The 15,000-nt window shown below is 58.9% G+C and overlaps 1 non-coding gene across 1 annotated transcript; it reads right to left on the reverse strand.

Annotated features, from left to right (window-relative positions):
- Positions 1-1,376: 1,376 nt before the first annotated feature.
- Positions 1,377-1,495, reverse strand: LOC131869677 (5S ribosomal RNA). Its single transcript, XR_009368056.1, has one exon. It is a non-coding gene; the product is annotated as a 5S ribosomal RNA (ribosomal RNA).
- Positions 1,496-15,000: the final 13,505 nt, after the last annotated feature.

The following is a 15,000-nucleotide window of genomic DNA, read 5'->3' on the forward strand; positions in this document are numbered from 1 at the left end:
CTCCGAAGTGTGCTCCAAGGTGCGCACCATGGCCCTCCAAGGTGCGCAGCATGGCGTGCACGAAGTCGGAGCCCGGTTTGCCCCGGGTGCGCACCTCGCGTGCACCTTCGCCAGGGTGGGCACCTCGGTGCGCACACCTTCTCAATGTTTTCTTGCCTTTTCTGGAAATTGGTGAAGGCAGCGCATCAAAGGTGCGCACCTCGGTGTGCTCCGAGGTGCGAACCCGAGAGCGCTCCGAGGTGCCCACGAAGTCGAAAGTCGGGTTAATTGCATTGTTTTCCCCGGGTGCGCTTCGAGGTGCGCAACATCGGTGCGCACCAAGGAGGGCTCCGAAGTGTGCTCCAAGGTGCGCACGATTCGGAGCTCGGTTTGCCCGGGGTGCGCACACCTTGGCTGGGTTGCGCACCCTTTGTGCGCTCCAAGGTGCGCACGAAGTCGGAGCTCGGTTTGCCCCGGGTGCGCACCTTCGCCAGGGTGCGCACCTTGATGCGCACGCCTTGGCTGGGCTGCGCACCTTGGTGGGCGCCATGGTGCGCACCTTTCGTGCGCTCCAAGGTGCGCACGAAGTCGGAGCTCGGTTTGCCCCGGGTGCGCACCTTGGTGGGCGCCATGGTGCACTCCGAGGTGCCCAAGATTGGTGCGCACCAAGGAGCGCTCCGAAGTGCGCTCCAAGGTGCGCAGGTGCGCGCGAAGTCGAAAGTTGGGTTAATTGTCCGGTTTGCCTCGGGTGCGCACCTTGCGTGCACCTTCGCCAGGGTGGGCGCCTTGGTGCGCACACCTTGGCTGGGCTGCGCACCCGGGCGCGCACACCTTGGCACCCGCGTTTCCTTCATTTTAAATTTTTTTTTTTTACAATCTCTCAAGTGGGAAATTCTATAATCTCAACTTTTTTTGCCTTTTCAGGAAACTTTTGAATGGAGCGCATCATTGGTGCGCTCCGAAGTGTGCTCCAAGGTGCGCACCTCTGGTGTGCTCCAAAGCTCTCTCTAGCTGCGTGCACCTGCCCCGGCCGCGCACCCGGCCCCGCCCAGCTTCGCTCACCTGTCCCGGGCGTCTGGTGCGGAACCTTAGAGTAAGAAACATCACCGTGCACCTTGGCCAACGTGCGCGACTCGACCGAGCGCGCACTGGCCGAGGTGCACACCGATTTCACCTGGGTGCGCGCGCAGCACCTCGGGCGCACCGGGGTGCGCGCACAACGCCCGGGTTGCACCGTGGCCTGTGTGCTCGGGGCGCCTCGGGTGCGCGCTCGGTGTCGCCCCCGCGCGCGCGGTAGTGCGGGCAGCGCACCCCGGCCCGGCCCGGCCCCGACGAGAACGCAAACGGGCAAAAGGTTTATTCAAATAGCATTGCGACGCCCGGCGAAAAACTAAAAAAGGGTGCAACACCGGGACTTCCCGGGAGGTCACCCATCCCAGTACTACTCCGGCCCAAGCGCGCTTAACTGCGGAGTTCTGATGGGATCCGGTGCACTAACGCTGGTATGATCGCACCCGTTATGAGCTTGTCGCAGTGTGTACTTAGCAAACCGCGACCCACGTGCGAATCCACCCCGGCCACCCACCCCCGTCGAGGTGCACACCCTCCCTCGCGAAGTGCGCCCCGTTCGCCAAGTGTGAGCCCTGCCCGGGTGCGCGCACCTTGCTAGGGCGTCGGGTGTGCACCCGGCCCGGCCTACGTGCGTGCACCTGGACGGGGCGTCGTGTGCGTGCAGTGTCCCGTCTGCAACGCGGTGCCCACACACCACCTCGGGCGCAACGACCTGCGCTCACATGTGGGCCGAGTGCACCTTGGTGCATGTTCGGGGCGCCTCGGGTGCACGCTCGATCTTGCCCCGGTGCACCAAGGCGCTCGGTTTGCCCCGGGTGCGCACTTGGTGCAAGGTGGGCACCCAAAATAGGGATCAAGCACCAAAACACAAGTTTCGGGATGCAAAATGGGACCCAAGGACCACAAATGCGTTCCAAGACCCATGATGGGTCCACGAGAACAAAAATGTGTTCCGAGACTTAATAAACAAATATTGGGTTTTAGGAGAAGAAACATGCTCTGATGCCCAAAACGAGAATCGACCCCGAAAAGGCCACAGGCCAAAAGTGGGATGCGAGACAAAAAAAAATGGGACCCGAGGACCAAAATTGGGTTCCCAGGTCGAAGACAGGGCAACCGGACAAGAAACGACCTCTAAGGCTCGAAATGAGTCCCGACGACTAAAACTTGACAAGAAGCACCCATCAGGCACCCAACTCGACACCCATGGGATGCCGACCCACCCGGGCTTCCACCTAGCACACCTTGGCACCCACCCACCCTCGCACCCAACCTCGCACCCAACTTAGCACCTTTGAACCCACATTGGCACTCACCCTGACCCTGGCACCTTGGAACCCACATTGGCACTCACCTTGACCCTGGCACCCACCTTTGCACTCACCTTGGGACCCACCCTGGCTCCCACCTCGGCACCCACCCAGACACCCACCTTGGTTCCTTGGCACCCACCTTGGATCCTTGGCACCCACCCCGACACCCACCTTGGCACGCAACTTGGCTACTTGCCACCCACCTTGGCTCCTTGACGCCCACCCCGACAACCACCCCGTGACCTACCCTGGCTAGGGTTGGTGCACACCCACCCTGGTGCCCACCTTGGCACCCACCCCATGACCCACCTTGGCACGCACCTTAGTACCCACCCTGTTACCCACCCTAGGACCCACCCCGTGACCCACCTTGGCCAGGGTGGGTGCACCCACCCTGGTGCCCACCTTGGCACCCACCCATCCTAGCACCCAGCCTGTGACCGGGCTTGGAACCCAACCTTGCACCCGTCTTGGCCAGTGTGGGTGCGCACCCATCCTGGCACCCACGTTGTGACACACCCTTTAACCCACGCACCCTAGCAGCCACGTTGGCACCCACCTTGGAACACAACCTAGCAACTTGGCACCCACCCCGTGACCCACCTTGGCATCCACCATAGCAGTCGCCCACTTGGCACCCACCTTGGAACCCAAGTTGGCACCCACCTCGGCACCCACCTTGACACTTGTGGACCCACCTTGCCACTCACCCTAGCATCGACCCATCCTAGCACCCACCCTGGCACCTTTGCACCCTAGCACTCACCCATCCTAGCACCTAACCTGTGACCCACCTTGACACTCACCCTCGCACCCACCTTGGAACCCAACCTAGCACCCACCCACCCTGACACCAACCCTAGCACCTACCCACCCTTGCACCCACCCTGTGACCCATCTTGGCACCCACCCATCCTACCACTCAACCTATCACCCACCTTCTCACCCACCTTGGCATCCACCTTAGCACCCACCCACACTGGCACCTTGGCACCCACCTCGGGCAAGGTGGGTGCACACCCACCCTGACACCCAATTTAGAACCAACCGAGCATGTTACCCACCTTGGCACCCACATTGCAGCCCACCCTAGTACCCACCCTATGACCCACATTGGCATCCACACCCTAGCACCCAGGCACCTCGACACCCGCCTTGACACGCACCCTAGCACTAAACCTGTGACCCACCTTGGAACTCACCCTAGAACCCACCCACCCTGTGAACCACCTTGGCATCCACCTTAGCACCCACCCACCTTGGCACCCACTCTAGCACTCACCCATCCTAACACCCAACTTGTTACCCACCTTGGCACCCGCCCTCGCGTCCACCTTGAAACCCACCCTAGCACCCACCCACGCAGGAGCCCACCTTGGCACCCAACCTAACACCCACGCATCCTGGCACCCAACTTGTGACCCACCTTGGAACCCACCCTAGTACCCACCTTTGAACCCACTATATCACCAACCCACCTTGGCACCCACCCTATGACCCTCTTTGGAATCCACCCTAGCACGCACCCACCCTGGCACCCACCATGGAGCGCACCCTAGCACCCACCCACCTCGGCACGCACCTCAACACCCACCTTGGTGTGCGCACTGCGCCAACCTCTCAAAGACCCTATGTGGTGCGCTCCAAAGTGTACACCTTTGGTGCGCTCCAAGGTGCGCACCTTTGGTGCACACCGAGGTGCACACCAAAGTGTGCACCGAGGTGAGCACCAAAGTGCACTCCAAGGTGCACACCAAGGCGTGCACCTTTGGTGCGGTCAATGCAAACGAATTCGGAAGTTGGGGTCGATGTCCTAATCGCTGCTGCAGACTACACGTATGAGAATCGGACAAATAGCTTTATATAGGGGAGGTGTTGCGTTTGATGGGTCGACTCCCCTGGTTGTGTGCACTGCACCAACTTCAAAGACCCTGTCTTGTTTAAGAAGTCAAAAGTTGGGGTGGATGTCCTAATCATTGCTGCAGTCTACGCATGTATGAGAATCAGACAAATAGCTTATATAGGGGAGGTGTTGCATTCGGTGGGTTGACTCCCCTGGTTGTGCGCACTGCGCCAACCTCAAAGACCCCGCATAGCAGAAGAAGTCGGAAGTCGGATTTTGGTGAGCACCAAGGCGTGCACCTTTGGTGCGGTCAACGCAGACGAATTCAGAAGTTGGGGTGGATGTCCTAATCGTTGTTGCAGGCTACACATGTATGAGAATCAGACAAATAGCTTATATAGGGGAGGTGTTGGGTTTGATGGGTCAACTCCCTTGGTTGTGCGCATTACGCCAACCTCAAAGACCTTGTTTTCGTTAAGAAGTCAAAAGTTGGGGTCAATGTCCTAATGGCTCCTGTAGGCTACACATGTATGAGAATCGGACAAATAGCTTATATAGGGGAGGTGTTGGGTTTGATGGGTCGACTCCCCTGGTTGTGCGCATTACGTCAACCTCAAAGACCTTGTTTTCGTTAAGAAGTCAAAAGTTGGGGTCGATGTCCTAATTGCTCCTGTAGACTACACATGTATGAGAATCAGACAAATAGCTTATATAGGGGAGGTGTTGGGTTTGATGGGTTGACTCCCCTAGTTGTTCGCATTACACCAACCTCAAAGACCTTGTTTTCGTTTAGAAGCCGAAAGTTGGGGTCGATGTCCTAATTGCTCCTGCAGGCTACGCATGTATGAGAATCAGACAAATAGCTTATATAGGGGAGGTGTTGGGTTTGATGGGTCGACTCCCCTGGTTGTGCGCATTGCGCCAACCTCAAAGACCCTGCATTGCGGATGAAGTCGAAAGTCAGAGTTTGGTGTGCTACAAGGTGTGGTCGAAGGTGCTCACCTAGGTGTGCACCTTTGGAGCGCAGGAAAAGTGCCCTCCAAAAGTGCGCACCTTTGGAGTGCACAAAAGTGCCCTCCAAAAGTGCGCACCTTTGGAGCGCACAAAAGTGCCCTCCAAAAAGTGCCCTCCAAAAGTGCGCACCTTTGGAGCGCACAAAAGTGCCCTCCAAAAAGTGCCCTCCAAAAGTGCGCACCTTTGGAGTGCAGAAAAGTGCCCTCCAAAAAGTGCCCTCCAAAAGTGTGCACCTTTGGAGTGCACAAAAGTGCCCTCCAAAAGTGCGCACCTTTGGAGCGCAGAAAAGTGCCCTCCAAAAAGTGCCCTCCAAAAGTGCGCACCTTTGGAGCGCAGAAAAGTGCCCTCCAAAAAGTGCCCTCCAAAAGTGCGCACCTTTGGAGCGCAGAAAAGTGCCCTCCAAAAAGTGCCCTCCAAAAGTGCGCACCTTTGGAGCGCAGAAAAGTGCCCTCCAAAAAGTGCCCTCCAAAAGTGCGCACCTTTGGAGCGCACAAAAGTGCCCTCCAAAAAGTGCCCTCCAAAAGTGCGCACCTTTGGAGCGCACAAAAGTGCCCTCCAAAAGTGCGCACCTTTGGAGCGCACAAAAGTGCCCTCCAAAAGTGCGCACTTTTGGTGCGCACCAAGGCGCTGGTTCGGTCGTTGCAGGCGAGTTCGGAAGTTGGGGTCGATGTCCTGAGCGGAGGTGCAAACTACACAGGTGTCGGAATCGGACAAATAGCTTATATAGGGGAGGTGTATGCTTCGATGGGTCGACTCCCCAGGTTGAGCGCACCGCGCCAACCTCAAAGACCCTACGGTATGGATGAAGTCGGAAGTTGGGTCCGATGACCGATTCGATTAGTAGGTATGCTCATGAGGTCGGAATTTGGGTCCGATGACCTGCCATGTGCAGGAAGGCGAATGTTGGCACTGTGCGTTGCAAGGTGCACACCAAGGTGCTGGTGCGGTCTTTTTAGTCGAGTTCGGAAGTTGGGGTCGATGTCCTGATCGGAGGTGCAAGCTACACAGGTGTGGGAATCGGACAAATAGCTTATATAGGGGAGGTGTATGCTTCGTTGGGTCGACTCCCCGGGTTGAGCGCACCGCGCCAACCTCAAAGACCCTACGGTATGGATGAAGTCGGAAGTTGGGTCCGATGACCGATTCGATATGTAGGCATACTCGCGAGGTCGGAATTTGGGTCCGATGACCTGCCATGTGCAGGAAGGCGAATGTTGGCACTGTGCGTTGCAAGGTGCGCACCAAGGCGCTGGTTCGGTCGTTGCAGGCGAGTTCGGAAGTTGGGGTCGATGTCCTGATCGGAGGTGCAAACTACACAGGTGTGGGAATCGGACAAATAGCTTATATAGGGGAGGTGTATGCTTCGTTGGGTCGACTCCCCGGGTTGAGCGCACCGCGCCAACCTCAAAGACCCTACGGTATGGATGAAGTCGGAAGTTGTGTCCGATGACCGATTCGATATGTAGGCATACTCGCGAGGTCGGAATTTGGGTCCGATGACCTGCCATGTGCAGGAAGGCGAATGTTGGGACTGTGCGTCGCAAGGTGCGCACCAAGGCGCTGGTGCCGTCGTTGCAGTCGAGTTCGGAAGTTGGGGTCGATGTCCTGGTCAGAGGTGCAAACTACACAGGTGTGGGAATCGGACAAATAGCTTATATAGGGGAGGTGTATGCTTCGATGGGTCGACTCCCCGGGTTGAGCGCACCGCGCCAACCTCAAAGACCCTACAGTATGGATGAAGTCGGAAGTTGGGTCCGATGACCGATTCGATACGTAGGCATATTGGCGAGGTCTGAATTTGTGTCCGATGACCTGCCATGCGCAGGAAGGCGGAATTTGGGTCCGATGACCGAGTTGATGGCGTGCCATGCGCAGAAAGGCGGAATTTGGGTCCGATGACCGAGTTGATGTTGATGGCCCGCCATGCACAGGAAGGCGGAATTTGGGTCCGATGACCGATTTGAAGGCGTGCCATGCGCAGAAAGGCGGAGTTTGGGTCCGATGACCGAGTTGATATTGATGGCCCGCCATGCGCAGGAAGGCGGAATTTGGGTCCGATGACCTGACATACGCATGGAGTCCGACTCGGGGGCCGATGTTCGATTCGATGACTTGCATTGTGGGTAAAGTCGGAAGTTGTGGTCTTTGACCCGATTCGATGACCAGACTTCGGCTGCTTGAGAATCGGACAAATAACTTATATAGGGGAGGTAGTGTTCTCGAGCATCCTCCCCCCGTGCCCGTTTATGTCGATTGATGCTGGTGCTCGACTGGTTGGAGCGCTCGGATGCAAAAATCTTGCACCAGGATTTATCGATTGTGATGGACACGGCAAGTCTCCTGATTGCTATGCAGGAGCTCATCGTGAATCTCTATGCGGCCTTGGTATGGACTCGACCTGCGGAATGGTTCGGCAATGGTAGTCGCTCCAACACGTCCTTGCAATGGCCACAGAGGTGATTCGACTAGAGCTCCAGTCTAGCTTTTGGGTTGCTTGGCGGACTGGTATAGCCGCGATCGAGTTCCGGCCATGAACGTTTTAGATAGCTCTTGGGCTTTCTGGGACGGAAGTCGGAAGTTTGGGCTGTTGTCCGATTTGATGACCATTCTTCGGATGTGTGAGAATCGGACAAATAACTTATATAGGGGACTGTGTTGTCTCACGCAGCCCCCTCCGTGCCCCTCTATCTCGACCGATGTTGGTGCTTGAAAGGGTTGGGATCGCTCGGATTTATAAACGTGCACCACCATTTGTCGAGTGTGAGGGACGCGGCAGGTCTCCTAAATGCTATACGGGCGCTCTCTGAGAATCTCTATCCGGCCTCGACACAGACTAGTCTTGCTGAATGGTTTGGCACTGGTAGTCGATCCAACACGTCGTTGTTGTGGCCGCCTAGGCGATTCGATTCGAGCCCCCGTCTAGCTTTTGGGTTGCTTGGCGGATTTTGCCCTATCCGCAAGTGAGCTCGGTCCCTAAACGTTCGAGAAACCCGATTGCTATGCGCCGACTCTCTTTCTTGCGAGCCTCCATCTAGCTTTTGGGTCTCTACGGAACGGAAGTCGGAATCTGGGACCGTTGTTTGATTCGACGAGGCAGACTACGGTTGTGCGAGAATCGGACAAATAACTTATATAGGGGAGGTGTTGACTGGAGCATTCTCCCCCGTGCCCCTCTAACTCGACCAATGCTGGCGCTCGAACGGTGGTAGCGCTCGGATTTTCGTTGAGCGCCAGCATTGGTCGATTTAGAGGGGCATGCGAGATTCCCGAATGCTATGCGAGGGCTCTAACGGAAATGTCTATTGGTTTCGGTATGGATGCAATTGCGAGTGGTTCGGCAAAGGTAGTCGTTCCGATGCGTCCATGTCGTGGCCAAATCGATAATTCGATTTGAGCCCTCGTATAGCATTTGGGTCTCTCGATGTGATTCCGCATTCCAGTCCCTTTGGGCACTGCTTGAGCCGCATCCCAGGGGGTTCCCTTCCCAATAATCTGCCTCGCAACCCGATTGCTATGCGGTGAGGCTCCTCGGCCGCCTCGGAACTATCTGTGTATCAGACGCATCGCGGGATAAGGGGTTGGCAACGGTAGTCGCCCCAAGCGCGTCCGATGCTTGGACCATTCCGAGGCGGCCCTGAAGCCTCTTCCGTCTAGCCGTTGGGTCCTTCTCGCCGCATCCCTTGCCTCGCACCCCGATTGCTATGCGGTGAGGCTCCTCGGCCGCCTTGGAACTATCTGTGTATCAGACGCATCGCGGGATAAGGGGTTGTCACTGGTAGTCGCCCCAAGCGCGTCCGATGCTTGGACCATTCCGAGGCGGCCCTGAAGCCTCTTCCGTCTAGCCGTTGGGTCCTTCTCGCCGCATCCCTCGACTCGCACCCCGATTGCTATGCGGTGAGGCTCCTCGGCCGCCTTGGAACTATCTGTGTATCGGACGCGTCGCGGGATAAGGGGTTGTCACTGGTAGTCGCCCCAAGCGCGTCCGATGCTTGGACCATTCCGAGGCGGCCCTGAAGCCTCTTCCGTCTAGCCGTTGGGTCCTTCTCGCCGCATCCCTCGCCTCGCACCCCGATTGCTATGCGGTGAGGCTCCTCGGCCGCCTTGGAACTATCTGTGTATCGGACGCGTCGCGGGATAAGGGGTTGTCACTGGTAGTCGCCCCAAGCGCGTGCGATGCATGGACCATTCCCAGGCGGCCCTGAAGCCTCTTCCGTCTAGCCGTTGGGTCCTTCTCGCCGCATCCCTCGCCTCGCACCCCGATTGCTATGCGGTGAGGCTCCTCGGCCGCCTTGGAACTATCTGTGTATCGGACGCGTCGCGGGATAAGGGGTTGTCACTGGTAGTCGCCCCAAGCGCGTCCGATGCTTGGACCATTCCGAGGCGGCCCTGAAGCCTCTTCCGTCTAGCCGTTGGGTCCTTCTCGCCGCATCCCTCGCCTCGCACCCCGATTGCTATGCGGTGAGGCTCCTCGGCCGCCTTGGAACTATCTGTGTATCGGACGCGTCGCGGGATAAGGGGTTGTCACTGGTAGTCGCCCCAAGCGCGTCCGATGCTTGGACCATTCCGAGGCGGCCCTGAAGCCTCTTCCGTCTAGCCGTTGGGTCCTTCTCGCCGCATCCCTCGCCTCGCACCCCGATTGCTATGCGGTGAGGCTCCTCGGCCGCCTTGGAACTATCTGTGTATCGGACGCGTCGCGGGATAAGGGGTTGTCACTGGTAGTCGCCCCAAGCGCGTCCGATGCTTGGACCATTCCGAGGCGGCCCTGAAGCCTCTTCCGTCTAGCCGTTGGGTCCTTCTCGCCGCATCCCTCGCCTCGCACCCCGATTGCTATGCGGTGAGGCTCCTCGGCCGCCTTGGAACTATCTGTGTATCGGACGCATCGCGGGATAAGGGGTTGTCACTGGTAGTCGCCCCAAGCGCGTCCGATGCTTGGACCATTCCGAGGCGGCCCTGAAGCCTCTTCCGTCTAGCCGTTGGGTCCTTCTCGCCGCATCCCTCGCCTCGCACCCCGATTGCTATGCGGTGAGGCTCCTCGGCCGCCTTGGAACTATCTGTGTATCGGACGCGTCGCGGGATAAGGGGTTGTCACTGGTAGTCGCCCCAAGCGCGTCCGATGCTTGGACCATTCCGAGGCGGCCCTGAAGCCTCTTCCGTCTAGCCGTTGGGTCCTTCTCGCCGCATCCCTCGCCTCGCACCCCGATTGCTATGCGGTGAGGCTCCTCGGCCGCCTTGGAACTATCTGTGTATCGGACGCGTCGCGGGATAAGGGGTTGTCACTGGTAGTCGCCCCAAGCGCGTCCGATGCTTGGACCATTCCGAGGCGGACCTGAAGCCTCTTCCGTCTAGCCGTTGGGTCCTTCTCGCCGCATCCCTCGCCTCGCACCCCGATTGCTATGCGGTGAGGCTCCTCGGCTGCCTTGGAACTATCTGTGTATCGGACGCGTCGCGGGATAAGGGGTTGTCACTGGTAGTCGCCCCAAGCGCGTCCGATGCTTGGACCATTCCGAGGCGGCCCTGAAGCCTCTTCCGTCTAGCCGTTGGGTCCTTCTTGCCGCATCCCTCGCCTCGCACCCCGATTGCTATGCGGTGAGGCTCCTCGGCCGCCTTGGAACTATCTGTGTATCGGACGCGTCGCGGGATAAGGGGTTGTCACTGGTAGTCGCCCCAAGCGCGTCCGATGCTTGGACCATTCCGAGGCGGCCCTGAAGCCTCTTCCGTCTAGCCGTTGGGTCCTTCTCGCCGCATCCCTCGCCTCGCACCCCGATTGCTATGCGGTGAGGCTCCTCGGCCGCCTTGGAACTATCTGTGTATCGGACGCATCGCGGGATAAGGGGTTGTCACTGGTAGTCGCCCCAAGCGCGTCCGATGCTTGGACCATTCCGAGGCGGCCCTGAAGCCTCTTCCGTCTAGCCGTTGGGTCCTTCTCGCCGCATCCCTCGCCTCGCACCCCGATTGCTATGCGGTGAGGCTCCTCGGCCGCCTTGGAACTATCTGTGTATCGGACGCGTCGCGGGATAAGGGGTTGTCACTGGTAGTCGCCCCAAGCGCGTCCGATGCTTGGACCATTCCGAGGCGGACCTGAAGCCTCTTCCGTCTAGCCGTTGGGTCCTTCTCGCCGCATCCCTCGCCTCGCACCCCGATTGCTATGCGGTGAGGCTCCTCGGCCGCCTTGGAACTATCTGTGTATCGGACGCGTCGCGGGATAAGGGGTTGTCACTGGTAGTCGCCCCAAGCGCGTCCGATGCTTGGACCATTCCGAGGCGGCCCTGAAGCCTCTTCCGTCTAGCCGTTGGGTCCTTCTCGCCGCATCCCTCGCCTCGCACCCCGATTGCTATGCGGTGAGGCTCCTCGGCCGCCTTGGAACTATCTGTGTATCGGACGCGTCGCGGGATAAGGGGTTGTCACTGGTAGTCGCCCCAAGCGCGTCCGATGCTTGGACCATTCCGAGGCGGACCTGAAGCCTCTTCCCTCTAGCCGTTGGGGCTTTCTCGCCGCATCCCTCGCCTCGCACCCCGATTGCTATTCGGTGAGGCTCCTCGGCCGCCTTGGAACTATCTGTGTATCGGACGCATCGCGGGATAAGGGGTTGGCAGTGGTAGTCGCCCCAAGCGCGTCCGATGCTTGGACCATTCCGAGGCGGCCCTGCAGCCTCTTCCGTCTAGCCGTTGGGGCCATCTCGCTGCATCCCCCACCTCGCACCACGATTGCTATGCGGTGAGGCTCCTTGGCCGCCTCGGAACTATCTGTGTATCGGACGCATCGCGGGATAAGGGGTTGTCACTGGTAGTCGCCCCAAGCGCGTCCGATGCTTGGACTATTCCGAGGCGGCCCTGCAGCCTCTTCCGTCTAGCCGTTGGGGCCATCTCGCCGCATCCCCCAGCTCCTCGGCCGCCTCGGAACTATCTGTGTATCGGACGCATCGCGGGATAAGGGGTTGGCAGTGGTAGTCGCCCCAAGCGCGTTCGATGCTTGGACTATTCCGAGGCGGCCCCGCAGCCTCTTCCGTCTACCCTTTGGGGCCATCTCGCCGCATCCCTCGCCTCGCACCCCGATTGCTATGCGGTGAGGCTCCTCGGCCGCCTGGGAACTATCTTCGTATCGGATGCATCGCGGGATAAGGGGTTGTCACTGGTAGTCGCCCCAAGCGCGTCCGATGCTTGGACTATTCCGAGGCGGCCCTGTGGCCTCTTCCGTCTAGCCGTTGGGGCCATCTCGCCGCATCCCTCACCTCGCACCCCCATTGCTATGCGGTGAGGCTCCTCGGCCGCCTTGGAACTGTCTTCGTATCGGAAGCATCGCGGGATAAGGGGTTGTCACTGGTAGTCGCCCCAAGCGCGTCCGATGCTTGGACTATTCCGAGGCGGCCCTGCAGCCTCTTCCGTCTAGCCGTTGGGGCCATCTCGCCGCATCCCCCACCTCGCACCCGGATTGCTATGCGGTGAGGCTCCTCGGCCGCCTTGGAACTATCTTCGTATCGGACGCATCGCGGGATAAGGGGTTGTCACTGGTAGTCGCCCCAAGCGCGTCCGATGCTTGGACTATTCCGACGCGGCCCTGTGGCCTCTTCCGTCTAGCCGTTGGGGCCATCTCGCCGCATCCCCCACCTCGCACCCCGATTGCTATGCGGTGAGGCTCCTCGGCCGCCTTGGAACCATCTTCGTATCGGACGCATCGCGGGATGAGGGGTTGTCACTGGTAGTCGCCCCAAGCGCGTCCGATGCTTGGACCATTCCGAGGCGGCCCTGAAGCCTCTTCCGTCTAGCCGTTGGGGCCTTCCCGCCCCATCCCTCGCCTCGCACCCCCGATTGCTATGCGGTGAGGCTCCTCGGCCGCCTTGGAACCATCTGTGTATCGGACGCATCGCGGGATAAGGGGTTGGCACTGGTAGTCGCCCCAAGCGCGTCCGATGCTTGGAGCATTCCGAGGTGGCCCTGAAGCCTCTTCCGTCTAGCCGTTGGGGCCTTCCCGCCCCATCCCTCGCCTCGCACCCCGATTGATATGCGGTGAGGCTCCTCGGCCGCCTTGGAACTATCTGTGTATCGGACGCATCGCGGGATAAGGGGTTGGCACTGGTAGTCGTCCCAATCGCGTCCGATGCTTGGACCATTCCGAGGCGGCCCTGCAGCCTCTTCCGTTTAGCCGTCGGGGCCTTCCCGCCGCATCCCTCGCCTCGCATCCCGATTCCTATGCGGTGAGTCTTCTCGGCCGCCGCGGAACTATACCTGTTATTGCTACTGCATCCTTCGGCTGGTAACCTCCTCTGCCGCCTTGGAACGTTCTCTTTGTCGGACGCGTCGCGGGATAAGGGGTTGGCACTGGTAGTCGCCCCAAGCGCGCCCGATGCATAGACCGCTCCGAGTTGACCTTGCTTTCAGCCTCTCACATGCATAGACCTCTCTGAGTCGACCCTGCAGCCTCTCACGTTTAGCCTTTGGAATCTCGCCTCACAACATGATTGCTATCCTTGATGCATCCCTTGCCTCGAGCCCTGATTGCTTTCTTGGCTGCATCCCTCCTCTCCTCACAGCCCGGTTGTCATCACTGCTTCATCCGTCGCTTCATGCATTCTGGCTGCTGGGCCCTTCCCACCGCACACCTCGATTGCTATCTCTTCTGCATCACACACCCCGATTGCTATCTCTGCTACATCCCTCGGCTCTCACTTCTGCATCCTTCGCCTCCCACCTCGATTGCTATCAATGCTGCATCCGTAACCTCACACCCCGATTGCTATGCGGGGAGGCTCCTTGGCCGCCTTGGAAATTTCTGTGTGTCGGACGCACCGCGGGATAAGGGGTTGGCACTGGTAGTCGCCCCAAGTGCGCCCGATTCTTAGACCGCTTCGAGGTGACCTCGTAGCCTCTTTCGTCCAGGCTTCCTGCCTTCAACGCCCTTTTTACACCTCGATTGCTATGCGCGGGCTCGTTGGCGTCTATCACCTCTTTGCGAAGAGTGGCACGATGATTGTTGGGGTAAATCGTAGCAGTCCGATCTCTGGCCTTGGGCCATTGTGAGGGCTGATCGATTTCCTGTGCGCATCTCGTGTTCGCCCAGTAACAGACTCGACGACTTGTAATCGGTCTTGTTCCCGATTGTTCCTGGAGGTAGTCTTCGGAACTCTTGGATTTGACCTGTCACTCGAACTGTCCTCTTCCGAGGATGCTTGTGTGTGTGTGCTTGTGCCATTTCCTTGGCGGTATTAACGAGATATTAAAGAGCGGAGTGAGCGCCTCGCCCAGCTATGTTTGGGGCTCTCACTCCCTTACCCGGTGTGCGACCGCTTTGCACGTAGGTTGCGGAGCATCGCGACTCTTTCGATGTTTGGCGGTTGTCTTCCGGTGATGCGTTGGTCCCGAAGTGCACGTTACTAGCATTTCTGCCATTGTTCTCGATCTTTGGCACGTTCCTTCGTTGCAATTGGATATATATCTCCGTTTATACGCGCAGGCTTCTCCCGCCTATTCAGCGCTGTCCCACTCTCAGCACTCTCGTGGTCTCCTTGGCTTCTCTCTCCCGTGAGCGAGCTCTCTTCTCGAGTCTTTTCCATGTCCCATGGAGGTTGCCTTGCGAAATTCGGGCACACAAACGTGACCGGATAAGAGCGGAATTGCCTATGAGGAGAAGCTCACCTTAGGGAGCAGCAATGCCGAGTGTTTCGACAGAGGGTAGAGGGGGCGTTGTTTGGGCGGTTGCACAAAAGAGTGCTACGGTTGCACTGAAGGTTGCTTCTTCGTCTCCGACGAACTCTTCGAGGCAAAAAAGCTTGTATACGGGGTCGAG

Source organism: Cryptomeria japonica, unplaced genomic scaffold, assembly GCF_030272615.1.
Source record: "Cryptomeria japonica unplaced genomic scaffold, Sugi_1.0 HiC_scaffold_258, whole genome shotgun sequence".
Taxonomy (NCBI): domain Eukaryota; kingdom Viridiplantae; phylum Streptophyta; class Pinopsida; order Cupressales; family Cupressaceae; genus Cryptomeria; species Cryptomeria japonica.